General features: G+C 37.9%; 1 long non-coding RNA gene across 1 annotated transcript; it reads right to left on the reverse strand.

The window, feature by feature from the left end:
* Window positions 1-1,004: 1,004 nt before the first annotated feature.
* On the reverse strand, window positions 1,005-25,494 carry LOC120883289. Its single transcript, XR_005725729.1, has 3 exons — window positions 25,405-25,494; window positions 14,295-14,299; window positions 1,005-1,015 (listed from the first exon to the last, which is right to left on the reverse strand). It is a non-coding gene; the product is annotated as an uncharacterized LOC120883289 (long non-coding RNA).
* Between the last annotated feature and the right edge of the window lie 759 nt (window positions 25,495-26,253).

Below are 26,253 nucleotides of genomic sequence, written 5' to 3' on the forward strand. Positions count from 1 at the left end.
AGGGAGATTGAAAAGTATATTTAAAAATAAAACGCTTTGTATTAGTCTCTGTTTGTCAAAACCATGTTAATTTCAGTTTGTAATATTAGTAAAACAGCAATAGGTTATCTTCAATAACTAATCAAAACAAACAAACAAAAAGCATAGAATAAAATATAAATGCAGTCACAAGGGAAAATTGAAATTTTTAAGCAAATTATCTTGTGGATCATGTGGATCAAGATACTGCCAAAAAAAAAAATTAGTGATAAAATGTTTACAATGCAATACATTTTATAAAAGAATAAATGTCATAAAATCTTGAGTTTTAGCTGAAACTATTTTTAAAATTTATTCTAATTCAAAATACTTTTGACTTCAAGTAACTTAAATTATTAAAAATGTTTTATAATGTACATATTTCAAGTTATGGAATTATTTCAAAATTAAACATCCTTGTACTTAATTTCTGGCTAAGTCATGACCTCAATTATAAATTTCCAAAAGTTTATTAAAGAACATTAACTAGGAGCTCTAGGACCATTGCTAGTCATATCTGATGGTAGCTGTTTCTCAGCTACATATTAAACACACAGTAACTGGAGAACTGACATTCTAATCTATACAGTCCATACTATAATCACTACAAACCTAAATAGGGAATGAAATAGATTTTTTCCTTTTAAAGCTTCCACTCTACAATACCGCATCCTCAAACTCATATCTTAAAGGCAGCATAAAGACCAGTAAGTGTAGATACATTTCTTTGGGTTCTTCCAAATATCCCTCCCTGACATAGCTTCCAAATGTATGTTCGATTTGTTCCAGCTTGGCACCTAGCCTGACTTTTGATTTGCACCTGAAAGTATTTTGCATTTGAGGTGCTAAAATGTTCTTTGCTTTCTTCAACTCTAACTCTTGGACTCAAACTCAACACAAGGTTCTTTCTATTGTTAAATGTATAGTATTCATCCTAAAAAACACTTTTTAGACTCAAAAAATGTTTGGTTATACCCTGTATACCATTTGTAACCATCTTTAATTATTGATATATCATGAATATTATCTATTTCAATATACTTATTAAAATACACATTAGGAACACTGTGTGCTTCACACGTATAACCTATTTCAATCCTCACACTTCTTCCTGCTTCACTGAGAAAATTGAAAGCTTCAGCAGAGAACTTCACAGGTTTCTACCAACAAAATGGCCCCATCCATCTACCAGCATTTAGCCCTCATTTTTTCCTATCTGTTGCCACAGATGATTCTACCAAACTTCTATCTAAACTCAGCCTCTCTACACAAGTACTAGACCCTGTTACACCATCACCTCAACAAATGCTCTGCTCTTACTTCTAACTTCATGGGAAATAGATGAGGAAACAGTGTCAGATTTTTTATTTTCTACTGGATTATTCTTGTTGAATTGTCTATTTGGTCCATTAGCTTGTTCAGGACCCTACTTCCCCTGCCTGCCTCTTCATTTCTTTCTTCTCTTTGCAGCCAAACTCATCAAAAGTTGTGTTGTTTTAAACCCTCTCTTCCCAGGCTCTTTTAACTCACCTCAGTTAAGCCAGGAAGCCACCAAATCCACTCTCATCCAAAGATGCCAAAGATCACTTGTTACTAATCTAATTTTCAATCCTCTTCTTACTTGATACAGAAGAATAGTCCCTTAGATCCAGTTAACTTTTCCCTTGTTCCTTCTCTCTCTTTCCCCCACACCTATCTCCTTTCTTAATTTATCTTTCAGGCCATTACAATTTTCTGAGTTTCTTTCTACCTTATTGGCTGGTTCTCTGCAGTCTCCTTTACTGGGTTCATCTTTTATCCTCTAGCATTTAATTCTAATACTTCAAAACTTAGTCCTTGTTGTCTTACATCTGTACTCTCTCTCTTAGGGACTGTATTAATTTTCATTGGCTCAGATACTCCCCCAAAGTTATTTCTAAATTTTCTGTGATCTCCAGATTAAATATATAATTGATGACTAAAATTTTCAGTTGGGTACCCAATAAACACCTCAAATTCAGCAGGTTTGAAACTGATTATCTTGGCTTGCTTTCTCCCATCACACCCACCCACTCCTTCCATCTTTCTTCCCCATCTCAGTTGATGACAAATCCACCTTCCAGTGGCAAAAATCAAAAAACACTGGAGTGGGACTTCCTTGGCAGTCCAGTGGTTAAGTCTCTGCCTTTCAATGCAGGGAGTGCAAGTCTAATCCCTGCTTGGGGAGCTAAGATCACAAACACCTCACAGCCAAAACACAAACAAAATAAACATAAAAGAGAAGCAATATTGTAACAAATTCAATAAAGACTTTTGATACAGTCCACATCAAAAAAAAATATTGAAGTCATCCTTCAACTCTTGTTTTTCTCTCATGTAAATTCAATATGTCGTCAAATTCTTTTCTCTTTAAAACATATCCAGAATACAAAGACTTTTCATCAACTTGAATTGCTATAAAAAATAAAAATACCTGCTTCTGTCTTTGTCCTATATAATCTACTTCCAGGCCATTAGCCAGACTAATTTCATTTTCTTAAAGCTTTATTGAGATATACTTTATATACAAAAAAATACATGTATTCAATATAATGAGTTTGGACATATACACACACTGCTGAAAGCATCACCATACCCAAACTGTTAGGAAAGTAAAATGGTGCAGCTGTTATGGAACACAGTATGGAGGTTCCTCCCCACCTTCCACAGTAAAACTAGAACTATCATAGGATCTAGCAATCCCACTCCTGCCAGCATGTCTAAAGAATAGAAATCAGGATTTGAAGCATTATCTGCACTCTCATGGTCATCCATGGCATCATTATTCATAATAGCCAAGGTACGGAAACAATCCAAATGTCCACCGACAGATGAACGGATAAATAGCTGGTTCAGTTCAGTTCAGTTCAGTTGGTCAGTCATGTCTGACTCTTTGCAACCCCATGGATTGCAGCAAGCCAGGCCTCCCTGTCCATCACCAACTCCCAGAGTTTACCCAAACTCATGTCCATTGAGTCAGTGATGCCATCCAACCATCTCATCCTCTGTCATCCCCTCTACTCCTGCCTTCAATCAGGGTCTTTTCAAATGAGTCAGCTCTTTGCATGAGGTGGCCAAAGTATTGGAGTTTCAGCTTCAGCATCAGTCCTAATGAACACTCAGGACTGAGTTCCTTTAGGATGGGCTGGTTGGATCTCCTTACAGTCTGAGGGACTCTCAAGAGTCTTCTCCAACACCGCAGTTCCAATGCATCAATTCTTCGGTGCTCAGCTTTCTTTATAGTCCAACTCTCATATCCATACATGACTACTGGAAAAACCATAGCCTTGGCTAGGCAGACCTATTTTGGCAAAATAATGTCTCTGCTTTTTAATATGCGGTCTAGGTTGGTTGTAACTTTCCTTCTAAGGAGTAAGAGTCTTTTAATTTCATGGCTGAAGTCACCATCTGTAGTGATTTTGGAGCCCAAGAAGATAAAGTCTGCCACCGTTTCCACTGTTTCCCCATCTATTTGTCATGAAGTGATGGAACCAGATGCCATGATCTTAGTTTGCTGAATGTTGAGCTTCAAGCCAACATTTTTACTCTTCTCTTTCACTTTCATCAAGTGACTCTTTAGTTCTTCACTTTCTGCCATAAGGCTGGTGTCATCTGCGTATCTGAGGTTATTGATATTTCTCCCGGCAATCTTGATTCCAGCTTGTGCTTCCTCCAGCCCAGCGTTTCTCATGATGTACTCTGCTTATAAGTTAAATAAGCAGAGTGACAATGTACAGCCTTGACGTACTCCTTTTCCTATTTGGAACCAGTCTGTTGTTCCATGCCCAGTTCTCACTGTTGCTTCCTGACCTGCATACAGATTTCTCAAAAGGCAGGTCAGGTGGTCTGGTATTCCCATCTCTTTCAGAATTTTCCACAGTTGATTGTGATCCACACAGTCAAAGGCTTTGACATAGTCAATAATGCAGAAATAGATGTTTTTCTGGAACTTTCTTGCTTTTTCCATGATCCAGCGGATGTTGGCAACTTAATCTCTGGTTCCTCTGTCTTTTCTACAACCAGCTTGAACATCTGGAAGTTCATGATTCACATATTGTTGAAGTCTGGCTTGGAGAATTTTGAGCATTATTTTGCTAGCATGTGAGATGAGTGCAATTGTGCATTTGTGCCTTTCTTTGGGATTGGAATGAAAGCTGACCTTTTCCAGTCCTGTGGCCACTGCTGAGTTTTCTGAATTTGCTGGCATATTGAGTGTAGGACTTTCACAGCATCATCTTTTAGGATTTGAAATAGCTTAACTGGAATTCCATCACCTCCACTAGTTTTGTTCATAGTGATGCTTCCTAAGGCCCACTTGACTTTACATTCCAGGATATCTGGCTCTAGGTAAGTGATCACACCATCATGATCATCTGGATCAAGAAGACCTTTTTATACAATTATTCAACCTTAAATGTGATGGAAATTCTGCCATTTGCAATGGCACACATGGACCTGGAAGACATTAAGGGAAATAAGTCTAAACAAACACTATATGATGTATTTAAAATAGTCAAACTAAGGAATAATCCTTAATAAACTGTGATGTTGGAGAAGACTCTTGAGAGTCCCTTGGACTACAAGGAGATCAAACAGTCCATTCTGAAAGAGATCAGCTCTGGGATTTCTTTGGAAGGAATGATGCTGAAGCTGAAACTCCAGTACTTTGGCCACCTCATGTGAAGAGTTGACTCACTGGAAAAGACTCTGATGCTGGGAAGGATTGAGGGCAGGAGGAAAAGGGGACAACAGAGGATGAGATGGCTGGATGGCATCACTCACTCAATGGATGTGAGTCTGAGTGACTTCCGGGAGTTGGTGATGGACAGGGAGGCCTGGCGTGCTGCAATTCATGGGGTCACAATAGTTGGACACAACTGAGTGACTAAACTGAACTGAACCGAAGAAATCATCCTTTTAAAACCCAAGTTGAATGATATCTTTCCTCTGTGTGAAACTTGAGCTGTGTTTGTCTGATTGTGATGGTCACAGTTCTCCACAAGGCCAGGAAGGCCCATCATTATTCAGGCCACTGACTGTCTCCCCAAGACTTATCTCCACCTATTATGCTCTAGTCATATGGAACACCCTCCTTTGCCTGCAACATGTCACACATGGTCTGATTACAGGGTCTTTGTCTGCTATTCCCTCTACATACAACACTCCTTCCACCTAAATCTCTCACCTTTGATCTTTGCTTAAATTTCCCCCTTTCTACCATGTTTACCCAGACCACACTTAAAAATTCTGCAAATAAGCACCTATTCCTATTCCAGCAACCATGATCCCTGTGTACTTAACATCTGAAATAGTTAATAATTTATTTATTTGTAACTGCTTCTTTTTTGACATCTCCTCAAAAATAGTTTTACAATTGGTGTATTCTGTGATCTCTTACATTCACTGATAAACCCCAAATGCCTAATTCACATTTTATAACAAAATAGGCATGACATAAGTATTGGACAAATGATTGAATATAATAATGGACATTGATATAGCTTTTCATTTATGAAATCTATGTTCTATTTTCTTTGTAATATTTTTTATTTGCTACTAATTTTTATTTTAAATGATCTTATTTTCTTAGGATATTATTTTGCACATTAATCAAGTTCTATCTGGAGTTTATTTTGATGTAAAAACAAATGAGTAAGATCTTTTATAATAGCTAGTCAACTGTTTCTATACCATTTGCTAATTCTTTTCCCATCCTGGAATCTAAGGGAAGAAAGGATTAGGAGAAAGCAAAATCAACTGGGCCTAAAGCTATAGGGTGAGTAAGTGATGGCTGAGAACAGCTGGATTTAGTCCATTTATTTATACATAGGCTGTATATATGCATTGTACTTATTTCTGGACTTTTTATAGTATCCCCTTATCTTATGCAGTCTATTCCCAACCCAGAAGCTTGACTGACTCTTTTAAAACATGATGTCGTTTGTTTGCTCAAAAACCTGCCTTTCTTTCATAGTAAAAGCCACATATATGTCTGTCCTTTTGCTGGTAATTTATCTTTAAAATGGTTAATTTTATAATAAACTTTTATATAAATCTTCTCAAAGCATATTATTTCTTTTGCACATAGTTCCAAAGATTATTTTGTTAACCTACTCTTAAATTTTAACTAAAATATATCAATGAATTTTTCATGAGGTCTAAGGAATACCTGGAGAAGGCAATGGCACCCCACTCCACTACTCTTGCCTGGGAAATCCCATGGAGGGAGGAGCCTCCTAGGCTACAGTCCATGAGTCACTAAGAGTCGGACACGACTGAGCGACTTCACTTTCACTTTTCACTTTCATGCATTGGAGAAGGAAATGGCAACCCACTCCAGTGTTCTTGCCTGGAGAATCCCAGGGACAGAGGAGCCTGATGGACTTCTGTCTATGGGGTCGCACAGAGTCGGACAAGACTGAAGTGACTTAGCAGTAGCAGCAAGGAATACCTCAAAGGATGAGCTGGCTTGAGCAGAATATGCTGACACCCAGTGAGTGGCTATGACCGGGCCACACCTACCATACATAACATGAAAATTCCACTTATCTGGAAAGAAGAAAATAAGAAAGTGAAGCCTGAACTAATATTGTATGTGACTCCCAGGAGAAGGCAAGTCTGTTGTGTGTAGTGATTCCATGTCCTTTTCTTTTAAACAGAGTATGACCTACACCCCCAGCCCCAACTTGCCCAGCTCAGCTTGGCTTATTCCTATAGGGATAGATTTAGGAGAAACTGATCATGAATCCTGTGAAGCAAGCTACTTTGGCATCATGGTGTCATAGAAACTCAATATTTACGATTTTAGGTATCTTCCACAACAGTGGTCAATAAGCATCTTTTTTTTTTTTTTTTTTTTTAAGAACCAGGTTTTACAGACCTCATATAGTCTCTCTTGACTCTCTCCCCCCAGTCCTCCTCTTCCTCTTTCTTCAGCTCCACCTTTTTCTCCTTTTTTTTCACTCTTTAAAAGTGTAAAATTCCACAGGCCTTACAGAAAAATAGGCCAAAGCTGGGTTTGGTCCATAGGGACCATCAGCACCTGATAGAAAAAGAGCTGTCTTATTAAAAATTTTATCAATTTTTTTTCCACTATTACTATATCTGGAGAGTACCTTAAACATGTAACATATTCCAACAGACTCTCAAGAAATAAATTCTTTACTCTCTTAAAGATTCTTCAGCCATGGAGGCACACCGCTCAGATCTCATGCCGTGGGGAGCAAGATTAACAGACAGTCTAGCAGCAACTCCCCATACCCACTGGTGCCTTTGTGCTGACGCCCTACCTCCCCCAGGCCATTCTCAGCCAGTAAGTGAGCATGGCAGAGATACAAAAAAGCCCACACCTACAAGACTTGGAATTCCTATGATGGGTGACTTGGGATCAAGGAGACCCCATTAGCCTGGCTTACCCTTTCTTAGAAAAATATACTGTAGTCTGAGTCTCCACCCACCCAATCCTTCTGTCTGACATACTTCATTTTTGCAGGCTTCAAACTTGCATTGTAGACCAAACCCTCTCCTTCTGCCTCCTCTTATGTCCCACAGGCTTTTCTCCCATAAACTATCCTAGACATTGAATCCCACTTGGTGTTTATCTCTCAGAGGACCCAGACTAACACCAAGTGTCTTCATCTCTGAGAAACAAATATTCTTCATGCTTTTTCTCATCTTCACCGGGTTAAAAGATAATAGTTGGCTAGGGGTGCCACAACAAGGCATCACAAACTGGGGAGTTTAAACTACAGACATGTTTTGTACCGCAACTCTAGAGACTAAAAGTGCAAGATCAAGTTGTCTACAGAGTTGGTTCCTTTAGAGGAATTTTGGTAAAAATCTCTTCCATGTATCTCTTTACTTTTTGGTGAGTTACTGGCAATTTGGGGTGTTCCTTCCTTTGTCTTCATACCATGTTCCCTCTGTTCATGCCTCTCTCTTCACACTGCACTCTTTTTATAAAGACACCTGTCTTATTGAATTAGAAGCCCACCATACTCCAGTCCCTCATGGCTCAGAAGGTAAAAGTATCCCACCCGCAATGCAGGAGACACAGGAAATGCAGGTTCAATCTCTGGGTCAGGAAGATCCCCTGGAGAAGGAAATGACAACCCACTCCATATTCTTGTCTGAAAAATCCCACTGATAGAGGAGACTGGCAGTCTACAGTCCAATGGGTCACAAAGAGTCCAACACAACTGAAGTGACTAAGCATGCACCTACTCCAGTATGACTTGAATCTTACTTATATCCTCAGTGACACTACTTCCAAGGTTACATCCTGAAATAATGATAGTTAGGATTTCAACATATAAATTTTATGGGGACACAATTCAACCCCAAACACCAAACATGATACCTAACTTCCTCCTAAGGGACCATGAGCAAAACAAACAAAAAATCACCTCTCATAAACTGATAGTGAAGATTTGAGGGTGATACAGTTAGAATCATAATGTTCATCACAAAGCAAAAATGTAAACATGCTTGCTTGATGTTCTTACAAGACATTTCAGCCAATCACCTCTGAGGGATAGATTTCCTCAGGAAACAATTCTCTACTTATTACCTGCCTCCCAAGATTTTACTAATCTATCTCCCCTTCCCATTTTTCTCTCCTCTTACATCTCTTCTCTCCTCCTTTCCTTGAAGAAGGGAAACAAATCTTTCTCATTTTTTCATTCATATCTAACTACTGTTGCCCAAGAGTAAAAATGGGACAATTGTAATAAGCAAGACTTGTCTCTTTGGATGCAAAATGCACATTGAAATAATATTTTACCCTCCTTCAGGCAGCAGACAAGCAATATAAAATGTTATCACAGAAGCTTATGGAGTATACAACACAAATTTATTGCTTCATAAGACTGATGGTCTAGAATACAGTGAGCCACAAATGGGATATGGCACATTTTATAGGAAGGCAATTTTTCTTAAAAACATTTTTATCATAACAGTTTCTCCCCTTTCAAAAAATATTAGTATTGATAGTTGATAATAAGTTTTAATGCCAGGTGAAATGAAAATAAATTGTAATTATCCTCCCATAAATTCTCACATTTCATAACTGTTTAACCCTCTCTCTGAATGACAGTGGTTTCAGTTCTGTACATAAGGGACTACTCTAAATGGCACAGAATAATCAATCAACTGGCAAACACTCTCATCTCAAGCAGATCTGTTGTGCTCTTGGGAACCAAAATTAGCAAGTTAATGCAAATTAACAATTCCAGTTAATAACATCCCTTAGGGATTATGTGAATTTCATCCATCTTCCTCTGAGATTTTATTCCCTATATGAACACTAATTTGGATAATTAGAGTCTTTAATAGAGAAAAAAATCATGATATTTAAGCATGGCAAAAAGAGGACTGTGTTGCTTCTATTCGACCCTTGGATGACTCAGGACTAAGTGTTGGTCATATCAAATTCAAACAGACACAAACTTTACCCAACAGCTTGCCCCTATTAAAATTGCTATATCACTGTATCATGGGATCATATAGCTACGCTTGATATAAATATCAATTTACAAACCATATCAAAGTACAATAGTTTCCCAAGCATATTATTGCTTCCCTCATTGGAACTGGAAATAGATGTTAATATAATACATCGTCATTGCATTTTCTAATCCATGTAAGGCTAGCTTGCTTACTTCTGAATTATGGAGTTTAGAAATCCAAGAGTTACATCTAACTCTTCACTTTCCTTCACACCTAACCTCATCTTTAACTCTGCCTTTTCTAAGACTTCATCATGATTGCTTTGATTTCCACCACTTTTGCTACTGCCGATCTACTCTTCCTGCAGCTGGAATTTTAAAATGATATTATGGCTATAAAGAAACTTAAATGCATTATACTCTTAATATAAGTATACATACTTTGCTCTGTGCTTCACATAAGGAATTAATGCAATCTCCACACTTCTACACATTAGCATGAGAATATTCTGAATTGTAGACTTTTAAAAATAATGTTTCTTCTTCTACTCCATATTCTTTCAAATAATGTCCAAATTATTAGCTTGCCCTTTGAAACAAAAAACTTCTCTGTACTTGCTGATTCCATTGCATTTTCCAATTCTCTATAATTTTTAAGTATATAGGATCTACTATAGGATATGCAAGATATATATGCATATATCTAGCCTAAAAATAACACAAGGCCCACCACCTAGGTTAGTCCATAGTTTCAAAGGAAATATCTGAAGTCCCCTGTAAGTTCTTTCACAATTATATTCCCAGCTGTCTTTCTGGAAGTAAAATTCCATCCTTGGGCTTTCTATTTATGGCAGTAGTATCCTGGCTTATTTCAGATCACCTCTCCTAGTGACAGAAAGAAAATCATGTAAATTGGAAAAAATATTTTAAAGGAATCTATTTGATGGAGTTAAAATGCTAACAAGACAGAGTGCTCTTGAAGATAAGTGAGCCTAATGTTCTAGGCTTTTCTCCTAGGCATTAATCAGAAGCCAGGAGGCTGAGAAGCCAGAAAGAATATGGTAAGTGGGACATTTAGCAGTACAGAAAATCTTTTAAGCATCTTACAGGAATGCGGAACAACATTGGTCTGCAGGCATGCCAAGAGAAGAGGGCTTGGTAAAACTTTGAGATTTTAGTTGTAAATGCCAGGAAAAGAATGAACAATAAATAGATAAACCTACATTTGAATCAACTTAAATTCTACTTGGATTAAGGAGATTTGCCCTTCCACTAACTGCCTGCTAAAAGCAAAGAATTCTCTCTAAGAAAGATGTTTCAGAGCCTCAAAATGTCCCTCTAATATTTCATACACGTCCAGAATTCAATCAAAATTCACCAGAAATAACCGCAGAAAAAATGAATAACATAAAAACAAAGTGAAAAACACAACAAAAATACATACGTGACAGGCTTACCTTGAAAACAGTGTTCCATTTGTTTTTTGGTTCTTTGTTTTGACCTTCAAAATTTTCCTTGATGTACTTAGTCCAACCATGTTTGTGTGCATTTGTTTTTTTAAAAATGGGTTTCTTTATTTAATGTTTAAAAAGTTGGAAATTTTGTTAAATATTTTGAGTATTTTAGTAGGAAACATTTTTATAATATTGCACTGGGACTTTTGGTAGGAAAGACTTTTAGCCTACCAAATTATCACTCTTCTACTCAAACTGTCTAGATTACTCTAATCAAGAGCTCCAGGTCACTGAAGTTGTGAGTTTTCAGCTTACTTGAATTGTTAGTAACATATGACATAGTTGATCACTTCTCTCTTCTTAATGCACTTTCTCTACATTTCTTGTGATACTCTCTGTCTCTTAATTTTGTTTTCCTTCCTCACTGGCCATACCTCCTCGGGTGCTGATATTAAACACTCTCATATTCTCAGTCATTGGAAGAACTGTTGCTGAAGCTGAAACCCCAATACTTTGGCCACCTTATGTGAAGAACTGACTCATTGAAAAAGACCCTGATGCTGGGAAAGACTGAAGGCAGGAGAAGAAAGGGGCAACCAAGGAGGAGATGGTTGGATGGCATCACAGACTCGATGGACATGAGGTTGAACAGACCCCGGGAGTTGGTGATGGACAGGGAGGCCTGGCGTGCTGCAGTCCATGGGGTTGCAAAGAGTCAGACACAACTGAGCCACTGAACTGAACTGAACCACTGGTTCCACTGTGCAACTATGGCCTTCATTCAAGCCATCACTCTCATTCAGATTCTTCCAGTAGTCTCATTGCATTTTCTTTTACTTATATAATGCTCATTTATTCTCCATAAACCAGTCAGAGTAATCCTACCAACATGGAGGAAAGAACTTATCACAGCTATATCCAATACCTCTAATATGTTTTTTAATGACTCCAAATTAAATTCATGTTCTTTGCATGGTCAACATGCTTCATTGCATTTGGTCCCTGTCAACTCCTCTGACCTCATCCCCTCCACTCTATCCTTGTTCATTGTGTTTCAGCTTTACTGGCCTCTTGGCTCTTCTGTGAATATGCCAAGCATACTCCTACCTCTGGTAGTTTTCTTCCTGGACTTTCAACAGTACAAAGCCAAATGAGAACCTAAAGGCAGTTTTCTCCTCAATGAGTTCTACCCTAACTACTTCACTAAAATAGTGGCCTCCAAGGACTTCCCTGGTAGTCCAGTGACTAAGACTCTGCACTCCCAGTGCAGGGAACCCAGGTTCAATTCCTGGTGGGGGAACGAGATTCCACATGGTGGAACTAAATATCCTGCTTGCCCCAACGAAAATAGAAGATCCTGCGTGCCTCAACTAAGACCTGGTACAGCCAAACAAGCAAATAAAAATAAATAAATATTTTTAAAAATAGAATAGTGACCTCCATCACTCTCTATCCCCTAACTCTACTTTAGTTCAATTCATACTCTGGTGCTAAAGAATCTGCCTTCCACTCTGGAGACTGGGGTTCAATCCTTGGGTCAGGAAGACCCTCCCCCCCAGAGAATAAAATGGCAACCCACTCCAGTATTGTCATCTAGAGAATTCCTTGGACAGAGGAGCCTGGCAGGCTATAGTCCATGAGGTCACAAAGAGCCAGACATGACTAACACACACATCTCCACATTTCATGCTGTATATACATTTATTTATTTCTTTGCTTCCTCTCCTCAAAAATTTAATCTTGATGGAAACTTGGAGCTTTTTCTTGTTGTTGTTCACTGATATAGCATCAGCTCTGGAACAGAGCTGGGCAGGATAAACGTTCAGAAAACAAAACATAATTTACTTGGTTCTATCTCACTGTATAGATAAATACTTGAAGGCTAAGATAGCTCTTTGTGCGTCCCAATATCATAGAGATAGTAGGTAGAATAGCTGAAAATTAAATCCTGGCCAATTTGAATGCAGTAAAGAAATGAAACAAAAATTTTTTAAATGGTATTTCCCACTGCCCCTTGTTGTACTCATAAAAATTTCTTCTCAAGGTACTCATGACTTCACAGCCTGACCCTATCTATCTCTTATGCCTCATCTCACCTTATGAATCACTTTCTTACAGAAGGCCCATCTAACCTCCAGCTTGGTTGCTTAGCCGCCTTTCTCCAAAGAGGTTGTGCCCTTTTGCAACTCTGTGCTATGCCTCCTAGCTCCCCCTTAGCCTGGAATGATCTCTTTCCCTGTTTCTGACTAATGAAATCTTTCTCTTTCTTTGACTCAGGTCAAATGTCATGTATACAAATAAGTCAGCTGCACTCTTCTCAGTAAAAATTAATCTCTTTCTGCCCAGACCCTGCCAAGACACTTCATTTTTTATTGAATTTTTGGCACTTTATACTATGTGCCTTATATTAAATGTAATGAAGTGCCTGCCCACTCAGGAGAACCTAAGCTTCATGAGGACAGTGGTCTCTTTCTAATCACATTTGCATTCTTCCTTTAACCTTAACAGTGTTCCATATATACAGTCAGTATTAATTAAATACTGCAGGAGTTCTTTTAACTACCATCATATCCAGTTGAACTGGTAAGAAAAATATCCAGTTATTCTCATTTTTAATGTTGTTTTGATGCATAAAGTTATAAACTCTGTTTCCCTTGCTTCTGACTGGCATATATTATTAATAGTATAATGATCAATCATTCCATAAATAGTGTTTATTTGCAATATGTTTACAAATAAATCTACATTACTTAAAAATAAGATACAGCTATTAAAATAATTTAAGTAATACATTAAGAAAGAAACAAACATGAAGAAATAAAATATGTATGTCTGGCATAAGGGTAGGAAATTCTCTTTGAAATATTAAGGGAAACTAGGTTTTCTCAGTCCTTTTAATTCTTTGATTCTGACCTGTATTGATTGCAATGTATTTTCAGTTTCCCTTGTATATATTTACTTATCAGTCTTTAGGAAGTTGGAGTAAATATCCATGGAATAGCAAATATTCCACAGCAGTTAACACAGAAGATATTTTATGGAGATTCTCATAAATAGATAAATGATAAAGAGTTCAGACTTGAGAGGACCTTACTATGCCAAGATATTTGTATTTATTCCTTATGCACATGAAGAGACAATGAAGAATTTTAAGCAGAAAAGTAATGTAACTGTATTTGAGATTTGAGATCATAACAATGGATTCAGCAGGAAATATAAACAATCTAGGGAAGAAGTTTGAGTCAACGACTTTGTTAGAGCAAAGAATGAAGAACTCATTCTTGGTAGCATTAGTAATAGTGAGAAAAAAAAAAGTTAAAAAAAAAATGATTGCAAATGTAGACCATAGATCCTACACAGACCCTATACAAGCAATTTACTAAAATATTTGCTAATTCTGATTTTGTTAACGTTTATTGGGTGCTTACTATGTCTCATACCTAAGAGTATAGTGCTATTAAATAGTTATAGTGTAAAATAGTGATTTTTTTTTTTACATTAGTCATGGAGATGAGATGAATGATGACATTTGAGAAAAGAACAGTAAGGATGAAGTAAAGAAGAAAAGGAAGGATATTTCAAACTATGGGAACAGTATGTGCAATTCTGGTGGCAAAACAGGGTATGGCAAGTCTGAGGAACTCATATAAATCAAGAAATGTCCTGGTATGAGAGGAGACTGAAGAGAGAGCTAAGGGCTGTGTGAGGACAGACAATGCAGACCATGTTAAGAATTTCTCTCTTTTAATAACAGGATTTAGACACTCACTCACTTTTGCATTAGTTTTATTTTCTTAAATGCATAAGAAGCTTGGCATATGACCATGGAATCTCAAAGAGTCAGACATGACTTAGCTACCGAACAACAAAAATACATAAGATAGAGGGCAAATATATTTCCTCACATCCTAGGCATATTTGAAGTGAAAACCCTTTCTGTCCTTTGGATCAAGGGGAAAAAAATTGTATTGTAATTTTAATGAAATGACAAATGAGAAAAAAAAATAAGGTTTTCTGTTTGTTTCTCCCTACCTCTCTCCTGGGAACCCTAGAACTGATGGAAGGTAGGAGATGTTATAAGCACTGAGAAACCAGAAAATCATAACGGGTATATTTTTAAAAAACAGTTAAAAGGGAATAGAAAATGAGTTAAACTTGCAAGACACATTTGTGTGAGACCTTCATAAGCGTTTGGGGTCTCTAGTGGTCATGTATGGATGTGAAAATTGAACTGTGAAGAAAGCTGAGTGCCAAAGAATTGATGCTTTTGAACTGTGGTGTTGGAGAAGACTCTTGAGAGTCCCTTGGACTGCAAGGAGATCCAACCAGTCCATTCTGAAGGAGATCAACCCTGGGATTTCTTTGGAAGGAATGATGCTAAAGCTGAAACTCCAGTACTTTGGCCATCTCATGCGAAGAGTTGACTCATTGGAAAAGACTCTGATGCTGGGAGGGATTGGGGGTAGGAGGAGAAGGGGATGACAGAGGATGAGATGGCTTGATGGCATCACTGACTCGATGGACGTGAATCTGAGTGAACTCTGGGAGTTGGTGATAGACAGGGAGGCCTGGCGTGCTGCAATTCATGGGGTCGCAAAGAGTCGACATGACTGAGCAACTGAACTGAACTGAACTAAAATGATCAGGACCAAATGTGGGGCCACCTGATTTTTATCTGGACTTGCATGACCATGTCCATCTGCCTGTTGTTGCTATCCTAGAGCACTTATACATGGTGACTCTGGCATGCTTCAGGGAGGAAAGTCCCCTTTGCATTAGAGGATTGGAATTGCACTAAACAAGCTTGAGGTGCCTGGACCCCAAAAAGTGAGAATGCAGTTAACAGTTTTAATGCCATATTTGTGTTTCAGAAGAAGCTCTCTGGCTGCAGAATGGTAAAATATTGAACACAGGAAGTAGAGAATACATGCAGCTTTTGCAGGTTATTGTAATACACACCTCTACACATCTTATATCATCTGTGTAGCAGTGGGGAAAAAAAAAAAGAATGTGAAAGGATAAATAAGAAACAATTTTAAAAGAATTATGGACAGCATGCTAGGGATATGGAAGTTGAGAAAAAAACATCCAGCCAAAGAAGCCATATCATCTGAATGAGGAGGAAAACTAACAAGTTTGGAATTAAACGAGTAGAAAAATTTCAGGTAATATTTCTGTGTTGATAGGAAATTGCAAATGTAGATCTGATGTGTCATTAAAAGTTGGAGATTACTTATTTCTATCATATGCAGAAGATCAATAACAAAGAACAAAAAAATATAGTAAGGGTCAGGTGAAATAATTTACAAATATCATTCCATCTAGTCTTCATAATAATGCTACAATATAAACAGTACCAGGATACAAATTTATAGATGAGAAAAGTGAAGCTTATAGAGGGCAATTTGCCTCAATTCTGAATTTGAAGTTTGCCTTCTTTAATTACTACCATTTTTTGTCTCTCTGTAAGTGGCTGGGCTTGCCCAGAAACAGAAACGTCTCCAGCAAAGGAGAATGGAGAGAAGACAGATGCATATGAAGAAAGCCAGAAGACTGAAGTATTTTTGACATCAAGGGTAGAGATTTGATGATTTTGAATGTTGATTTTAATGATATGTGTTAACCTTAAAAAATGCTTCAAGAAGTGTATGATGAGAAATGAGAACAAGTTATTTCAGTCATTCAAAAAAACTTTTTTGAGCCGCTGATTGGTACCAGGTACTCTTCCAGCACTGCAGATGTAACAGTGAACAAAAGAGAAAAATCGTCTTCCTAATGGAGATTAAATTATGGTAGGAGATAGATAATAAACAAACAATTGTGCAACTGATGACCATGATTTGACACCAATGAGGAGCTCAAGGGAGTAACCTAAGTGAAGTAGATTCTCTGTATTGGAAGTCGGGCAACCATAAATTGAAAAATGAAGAGTTGGTGCTGGAGTAGAATAAGGGAAAGATGGGTTATTGCTTTGGGTTATGTATTAGAAGAAAGGTTCTAACCTGAAAGTTGCTGGGAAATGTTGGCAGCATGTACAGAAACCATACTAAGATGTGGTTAGATATCTTTAGGGGGTTCTTGAATATGCATGGCCTCCTTCTACTCTGTAGTTTCCAACGGGAAGTTGTAACTATTGGTTCTCAAAATGTAGCTTTCATTAGAATCACCTAGAGGGCTTGTAAAACAGAAGGCTGTGTCTACTTCAAGAGTTTCCAATTCAACGGATTTGAGTTACGGCCGAAGAATTTTCATTTTTAACTAGTACTCAAGTGATGCTTGGGGTGATGCTTGATGGATGATACCTTGAGAGTAATTCCCTTAAATAAGAGTAAACTTCACAGATTCTCAGAAAAGTCCAGACTTTAATCACACTACTTTGCTCTCTGTCCCAACCAGTTCTTAATCATAGACAGCAAGAGATCTTGAGCTAACTTGAAGAGAAATTCTGCTCTTATTTGATTATTTAAAAACTGAATATAAATCTGCTCTGCCTTGCTCTATCCCTAAAAAAAGTCCCGTAGTCTCATTATAATAGAGGTGCCACACTTATTGCAAAATGTCAATTTTGCTGCTAAGGAATAAATTCTTAAAATTGCATTTCACAGAATATACAAAAACAACCAATTAAAAAAAAACTTTTCTCACAGCATGACTTCCCTTTAAGTATTCTAATCATAATGAATACCTTGTATTCCTGCAAAAAAATGTTTTCGGTTATGACTATTATTAAAGAAGCGAGATTTAACATTTGCTTCCTTCCCTAAAAAGGTGTCCTTTTCATCATAGGGGACTGGAATGCAAAAGTAGGAAGTCAAGAAACACCTGGAGTAACAGGCAAATTTGGCCTTGGAATACAGAATTAAGCAGGGCAAAGGCTAATAGAGTTCTGCCAAGAGAATGCACTGGTCATAGCAAACACCCTCTTCCAACAACACAAGAGATGACTCTACACATGGACATCACCAGATGCTCGACACCAAAATCAGATTGATTATATTCTTTGCAGCCAAAGATGGAGAAGCTCTATACAGTCAGCAAAAACAAGACTGGGATCTGGCTGTGGCTCAGATCATGAACTCCTTTTGCTAAATTCAGACTTAAATTGAAGAAAGTAGGGAAATCACTAGACAATTCAGCTATGACTTAAATCAAATCCTTTATGACTATACAATGGAGGTGAGAAATAGTTTCAATGGACTGGATCTGATAGACAGGGTGCCTGATGAACTATGGACGGAGGTTCATGACATTGTACAGGAGACAGGGATCAAGACCATCCCCAAGAAAAAGGAATGCAAAAAAGCAAAATGACTGTCTGAGGAGGCCTTACAAATAGCTGTGAAAAGAAAGGAAGTAAAAAGCAAAGGAGAAAAGGAAAGATATACCAATTTGAATGCAGAGTTCCAAAGAATAGCAAGGAGAGATAAGAAAGCTTTCCTCAGTGATCAATGTAAAGAAATAGTGGAAAACAATAGAATGGGAAAGACTAGAGATCTCTTCAAGAAAATTAGGAAACCAAGGGAATATTTTTTGAAAAAGATGGGCTCAATAAAGGATAGAAATGGTATGGACCTAACAGAAGCAGAAGTTATTAAGAAGAGGTGGCAAGAATACACAGAAGAACTGTACAAAAAAAGAGCTTCACGACCCAGATAATCACGATGGTGTGATCACTCATCTAGAGCCAGACATCCTGGAATGTGAAGTCAAGTGGGCCTTAGGAAGCATCACTATGAACAAAGCTAGTGGAGGTGATGGAATTCCAGTTGAGCTGTTTCAAATCCTGAAAGATGATGCTGTGAAAGTGCTGCACTCAATATGCCAGCAAATTTGGTAAACTCAGCAGTGGCCTCAGGACTGGAAAAGGTCACTTTCCATTCCAATCCCAAAGGAAGGCAAAGCCAAAGAATGCTCAAACTAGCACACAATTGCACTCATCTTACATGCTAGTAAACTAATGGTCAAAATTCTCCAAGCCAGGCTTCAGCAATACGTGAACCGTGAACTTCCTGATGTTCAAGCTGGTTTTCGAAAAGGCAGAGGAACCAGAGATCAAATTGCCAACATCTGCTGGATCATCAAAAAAGCAAGAGAGTTCCAGAAAAAAAAAAAAAATCTATTTCTTCTTTATTGACTATGCCAAAGGCTTTGACTGTGTAGATCACAATAAACTGTGGAAAATTCTGAAAGAGATGGGAATACCAGACCCCCTGACCTGCCTCCTGAGAAACCTGTATGTGGGTCAGGAAGCAACAGTTAGAACTGGACATGGAACAACAGACTGGTTCCAAATAGGAAAAGGAGTATGTCAAGGCTGTATATTGTCACCCTGCTTATTTAATTTATATGCAGAGTACATCATGAGACATGCTGGGCTGGAAGAAGCACAAGCTGGAATCAAGATTGCCAGGAGAAATATCGATAACCTCAGATATGCAAATGACACCACCCTTATGGCAGAAAGTGAAGAAGAACTAAAGAGCCACTTGATAAAAGTGAAAGAAGAGAGTTGAAAAAGTTGGCTTAATCCTCAACATTCAACAAACTAAGATCATGGCATCCGATCCCATCACTTCATGGGAAATAGATTGGGAAACAGTAGAAACAGTGGCTGACTTTGTTTCTCCTGGCTCCAAAATCACTGAAGATGGGGATTGCAGCCATGAAATTAAAAGATGCTTACTCCTTGGAAGGAAAAAGTTATGACCAACCTAGACAACATATTAAAAAGCAGAGACATTACTTTGCCAGCAAAGGTCCATCTAGTCAAGGCTGTGGTTTTTCCAGTGGTCATGGATGTGAGAGTTGGACTATAAAGAAAGTTGAGTGCAGAAGAGTTGATCCTTTTGAACTGTGGTGTTGGAGAAGACCCTTGGGAGTCCCTCGGACTGCAAGGAGATGCAGCCAGTCCATCCTAAAGGAGATCAGTCCTGGGTGTTCATTGGAAGGACTGATGTTGAAGCTGAAACTCCAACACTTTGGCCTCCTGATGCGAAGAGCTGACTTATTTGAAAAGTCCCTGATGCTGGGAAAGATTGAGGGCAGAAGGAGAAGGGGAAAACAGAGGATGAGATGGTTAGATGGCATCACCGAGTCAATAGACATGGGTTTGGGTGGACTCTGGGAGTTGGTGATGGACAGGGAGGCCTAGCGTGCTGCAGTTCTTGGGGTCGCAAAGAGTCAGACACGACTGACAGACTGAACGGAACTGAAAAGTTATTGACTTTGAATATTTTCAGTAAAGGTTCTTATTCTACTCACAAAATATACCAATAATAAAGCACTTGTTTTATCCAAATCACTCCAGGGATTCTCTGGCTGGTCTCTCAATCTCCTTGTCCTTTTGTGAATAGTCTTTTCACCTCTATATCATTTTCTACACATTTTTAATGTCATGTAACTCACTAGATACATCTTTTAGGTCACAGCTTATGTGCCATTTCATTGGGTGACCTGTATCTGACTCCATTCATGCTAGTTCCAGATTCCTTTATTCTAAGTACTTGCTGGACATTGATTTTTTTGTTTTGCTAACTTGATTGAAATGAATATATAAATACATATTGTGGGTATATATAAAAATATGTGTGTATACGTAAAGATATTGGAGAAGAAAATGGCAACCCACTCCAGTATTCTTGCCTGGAGAGTCCCATGGACAGAGACCTGGCAGGCTACAGTCCATGGGGCTGCAAAGAGTCAGACACAACTGAGTGACTAAGCATGCATGCATACATAAATATACATGTAAATGCAAAAATTAAAAGGGTATAGATTTATATATTTTCTGGAAGTTTTATCACACTTGTATACCAACAACCATCCAGATTAAGAATCAAAATCTCACAGAACAGTATTTGCCATCTTGTGCCCCCTGAAAATTTGGGCAAAAAGTCTATGTGTCCTCAGTTCCATTCACATGTGGATAAGCTCATTAAATCAAACTTTCCTCTCCCTGGGTCCTAGGCAGGTCTAGGTTTTTCCCAGGGAATGCTTTTCCTAAATAATGGCCAACAGTTACAGAGATTCTGGAACCCAGCCTTAGACAGCATAAACATGGGCTTTGGAGTCAACAAGAGGATTATATTAAGCTCTTGGTTACTCCAGACTCTCCTGAGAGATCTGAAGTTTAAAATATCTACTTTATGGGATTTGGGTAATTCACTTTCTATCTTTCTTTCCTTTCTACTACAGTTGATCACTGAATGGGGGTTAGGGGGCCCTGCCCTCCAAGCTGTCCAAAATTCACATATAATTTACAGTCAGCCCTCTTTCTACATCCCTGGTTCCTCTGAATCTTAGCATTCAACCAACCACTAGTGGAGCAGTACTGTAGTATTTACCATTGGAAAAAAAAATCTAACTCTAAGTGGACCTGTGAAGTTCAAACCAGTGTTGTTCAAAGGCCAACTCTACTTCAATTTCTTGTTTAAGAAAGATTCTCTGTTCTTCCATAATTCTGCCAAATATTTCTGCTCTTATTCTTTAATTCTCTGCCATCTTGTAGAGATGAAAAATGTTTTAAGAGATATAGGATTCTTTTCGATCATCTAATAAAAACATCCACCACATGTTTTGTGTCTGGAGTCAGTATGGTTGGTCAATTTATATTCATTATCTCCAATTCTATTGCTTCAAGGTAGACAAAATTATCTCAGAGATGCTAAGGGATTTGTCTTGAAGAGAGAATTCATACTCTTGAAAGTAGTGTTTGAATGTAGATATTTGTCATTCCTCTGTGCCTCACTACTTCTTATATATCGTGTTATATAAAGGCTGGGTTGCCATGGGAAGAAACATTGAATGAAATCAGAAAAAAAAATGCATTTATTTATTTGAATAGTCTGCTTCAAGTTCATAAGAATTTATATTTTTAAATAGTCCTTGAATATAACTGAAACTTTCTGTTTTAAATTGCGTATTCAGGTTGCAAATATTTAAGCAATGACTGAACTATCTCTAACTGAATTCAAATGGTCATGTTATGACTGCTCTACGAATGGAACAAAATGCTTCAGCCCCACCCAGAAGAACATTACATTTGTCAATTCCATACTATCTCTGAGGGAATAGTTTGATAAAGACAAATAAGTTACATGGGTAAAACACCTTTTTAAACATTGACTTCTAATCTCTGCACTCCATTATAGCTTTATCATATCTTGTCTCTCTGAGTGTAAAGATATACTTTCAGTACAAGTTGTCATTCAGTCCACAATTTTTAACAAAATGGTAGTTGATAAATATCTTCAAACAGGCATATTGCTATATATGTCAAGAATACTATCATTCAATGTAAGTGGTTTAGATGTATTTGAGTTTCTGTATCTGAGCATTGTACACTTGGGAGCATAGCAATTTCAAAGTAGTTTCACAACAGAACAAGATTATTTTACTGCAGGTCTTCCTATCCTCGGCTGTGTGTTGTTTTTCTGCTTGTTCATGTTTTAACTGAAATGTAATGACAATAATTCTCATTTAGGTTATTGAAATTTTGATTGAAGATAGAGATTAAATAAGTATATGCACTATGAAGGGAATTTATATTACTCTTACTTTCTATTTACTGTGATATAAACTATGTTTTGTGAGGTAAGATATTATTAGACTTACACAAATTTACATGAAAAAATATTATCCTTAATTACAGAATTCCATTTTTTTATTTTTAATATACACTGTTTCAATTTTATGTAATGACTTTAGGCTTTTGAAAGGACCAACTGCTATTTTACATATTAAATTTTCATTGTAGTTGGACATGAATACAAATAGGATATCACATTTGCAACTTAGGAGCAAATATCCAATGAGGTAATATGAAAAATTTTGGAACAGTTTATTTGATGAATGCATGATGAACATGTTTGGAAAGTGAAAACTCTTAAGATGGTCATCTTTCACATTCATTGTTCTACAATTAGGTAGAAGAAGAAAATTTAAAGTCAAATGACAAGATTTTGAGAACTTTTTATCCTGATATATTTTTACAGATCTCCTCATCCATTTTAATAAAGCATGAGATAAATTAATGTGTATTTATCCTTGACACTAGTAATACACAAATTTCAAATCATTGAATTAAACCTCAAAAGCTCAAATATGGTAGTTTAAAAAGCTTGTACATATAAGTATGGATTGTTCTAATCTTATGTAATTTTCAAAGTCCAAAGTAACATAGAATATTAGGTATGCTAAACAATAGGAAGAGCCACCAGTCTAGTAACCCATTAATACCGAGTCTTGACCTGTGGAACACAGAAGTACAGGGAATTGAAAACCAAACATGAGCTCCATTAGACTCCATAGCTGATTTATTTCTCTGATTTCTAGATTCTTCAAATTCTGCTGAAGCTAAGGGATAGCTAAAGGGGAAAAAAAATAACTTTAGTAGTATGATTGCATGGTTTATTCAACATTCCTTTTATAGATTTTCATTTAGGATCTCTTTATGGTAGTTATAAGGCTGAGGAAAGAGTGAAGAAAAATAAAGACAAGGTTATACAGAGTTCATAGCTGGTAGGTTTTACGGTTCAGTTCAGTTCAGTTCAGTCGCTCAGTCATGTCCGACTCTTTGTGACCCCATGAACAGCAGCATGCCAGGCCTCCTTGTCCATAACCAATTCCCAGAGTTCACCCAAATTCATGTCCATTGAATTGGTGATGCCATCCAACCATCTCATCCTCTATAGTCCCCTTCTCCTCCTGCCCTCAATCTTTCCCAGCATCAGGATCTTTTCAAATGAGTCAGCTCTTTGCATCAGGGGGCCAAATTATTGGAGTTTCAGCTTCAAAATTAATGATTGCAACGAATACCCAGGACTGATCTCCTTTAGGATAGACTGGTTGCATCTCCTTGCAGTCTGAGTGACTCTCAAGAGTTTTCTCCAACACCACAGTTCAAAAGCATCAATTCTTATCTGCTCAACTTTCTTTATAGTCCAACTCTCACATCCATACATGACTACTGGAAAAATCATAGCCTTGACTATACAGACCTTTGTTGGCAAAGTATTCTCTCTGCTTTTTAATACGTTGTCTAGGTTGGTCATAATGTTCCTTCCAAGGAGCAAGCGTCTTTTAATCTCATTGCTGCAATCACCATGTTCAGTGATTTTGGAGCCAAGAAAAAGTCAGCCACTGTTTCCACTGTTTCCCCATCTATTTGCCATGAAGTGATGGGGCCGGATGCCATGATCTTAGTTTTCTGAATGTTGGGCTTTACGCCAACTTTTTCACTCTCCTCTTTCACTTTCATCAAGAGACTCTTTAGTTCCTCTTCACTGTCTGCCATAAGGGTGATGTTATCTGCATATCTGAGGTTATTGATATGTCTCCCGACAATCTTGATTCCAGTTTGTGCTTCTTCTAGCCCAGTGTTTCTCATGATGTACTCTGCATATAAGTTAAATAAGCAGAGGGACAATATACAGCCTTGATGTACTCCTTCCCTGATTTGGAACGAATCTGTTGTTCCACATCCAGTTTTAACTGTTGCTTCTTGACCTGCATACAGATTTCTCAGGAGGCAGGTCAGGTGGTCTGGTATTCCCATATCTTTCAGAATTTTCCACAGTTTGTTGTGATCCACACAGTCAAACTCTTTGGCATAGTCAATAAAGCAGAAACAGATGATTTTCTGGAAATCTCTTGGTTTTTCAATGATCCAGCAGATGTTGACAAGTTGATCTCTGGTTCCTCTGCCTTTTTGAAAACCAGCTTGAATATCTGGAAGTTCACAGTTCATGTATTGATGAAGCGTGGCTTAGAGAATTTTAAGCATTACTTTACTAGCGTGTGAAACGAGTGCAATTGTGCAGTAGTGCCAGGAGCCAGCATGGGAGATTCCACCCATGACAAGGTCATGTGGGAGAGGCCTGACGGGCAAGGCAGAATAAGGTCTCGAGGGACTCCCTGTATTGATCCCACCCATGACAAGGTCATGCGGAGAGATCTGATGGGCAAGGCAGATCAGGACTCGAGGGATCCCCTGGACCTGCTCGAGCATCTACCTCAAACCCAGAAATTGTCCATCTTACTATCTTATGCTTTTCACCCAATTCTTCTGATATTAATGGGGGCTGTCCCCTACCACCTTTCTCTGAAGGAAATCAACTTAGAACTCTAGTTAATAAGTATCCTGGGCACGATAAGAGTGTTTCAATTCAAACCTCTCTGATAGCTTGCTAAATTGCCTGATAGGTTTATCTGGATGCTTACAACTATGCATGTGATTGTTTACAGCCTCCCAAACATGAGAGGCACGGGGAGTTTAAAACACTTTAGGGATATAGAACCTTTTGAGGAGTTAAAAATTATTAAAATAGAACTGGTTAAGGGTTTCATTGTTGAGCCAGTACTTGCCGCCAAGTTTTCATATCTTTCGTTGTGTACCTGGGAGTGCATTAACTAATATAGTTGATATATAGAAATATAAGTAAGTAGCTTTGATATTTGCATCATTAAACCTTGAGTTAATAAATTCCTTCCTTGTTATAGCCCACCGCAACTTTGCCCTATAGGAATGCAACTTTATCTAGTGCTTTCAGGGAGTGGCGCTAGACTTTAGAAGAATCACCTTTAGAGGAAATAAGTTTCTGGTTAGCTAACCTTTATCAGTATTCTTGCCTTGAGAACCCCATGAACAGTATGAAAAGGCAAAATGATAGGATACTGAAAGAGGTACTCCCCAGGTCAGTAGGTGCCCAATATGCCACTGGAGGTCAGTGGAGAAATAACTCCAGAAAGAATGAAGGGATGGAGCCAAAGCAAAAACAATACCCAGCTATGGATGTGACTGGTGATAGAAGCAAGGTCCGATGCTATAAAGAGCAATATTGCATAGGAGCCTGGAAAGTCATGTCTATGAATAAAGGCAAATTGGAAGTGGTCAAACAGGAGATGGCAAGAGTGAACGTCAACATTCTAGGAATCAGTGAACTAAAATGGACTGGAATGGGTGAATTTAACTCAGATGACCATTATATCTACCATTGTGAGCAGGACTCGCTCAGAAGAAATGGAGTAGCCATCATGGTCAACAAAAGAGTCCGAAATGCAGTACTTGGATGCAATCTCAAAAACGACAGAATGATCTCTGTTTGTTTCCAAGGCAAACCATTCAATATCACAGTAATCCAAGTCTATGCCCCAACCAGTAATGCTGAAAAAGCTGAAGTTGAATGGTTCTATGAAGACCTACAAGGCCTTTAGAATTAACACCCAAAAAAGATGTCCTTTTCATTACAGGGGACTGGAATGCAAAAGTAAGAAGTCAAGAAACACCTGGAGTAACAGACAAATTTGGCCTTGGAATG

The sequence above is a fragment of the Oryx dammah genome, unplaced genomic scaffold (assembly GCF_014754425.2).
Source record: "Oryx dammah isolate SB20612 unplaced genomic scaffold, SCBI_Odam_1.1 HiC_scaffold_24, whole genome shotgun sequence".
NCBI lineage: Eukaryota > Metazoa > Chordata > Mammalia > Artiodactyla > Bovidae > Oryx > Oryx dammah.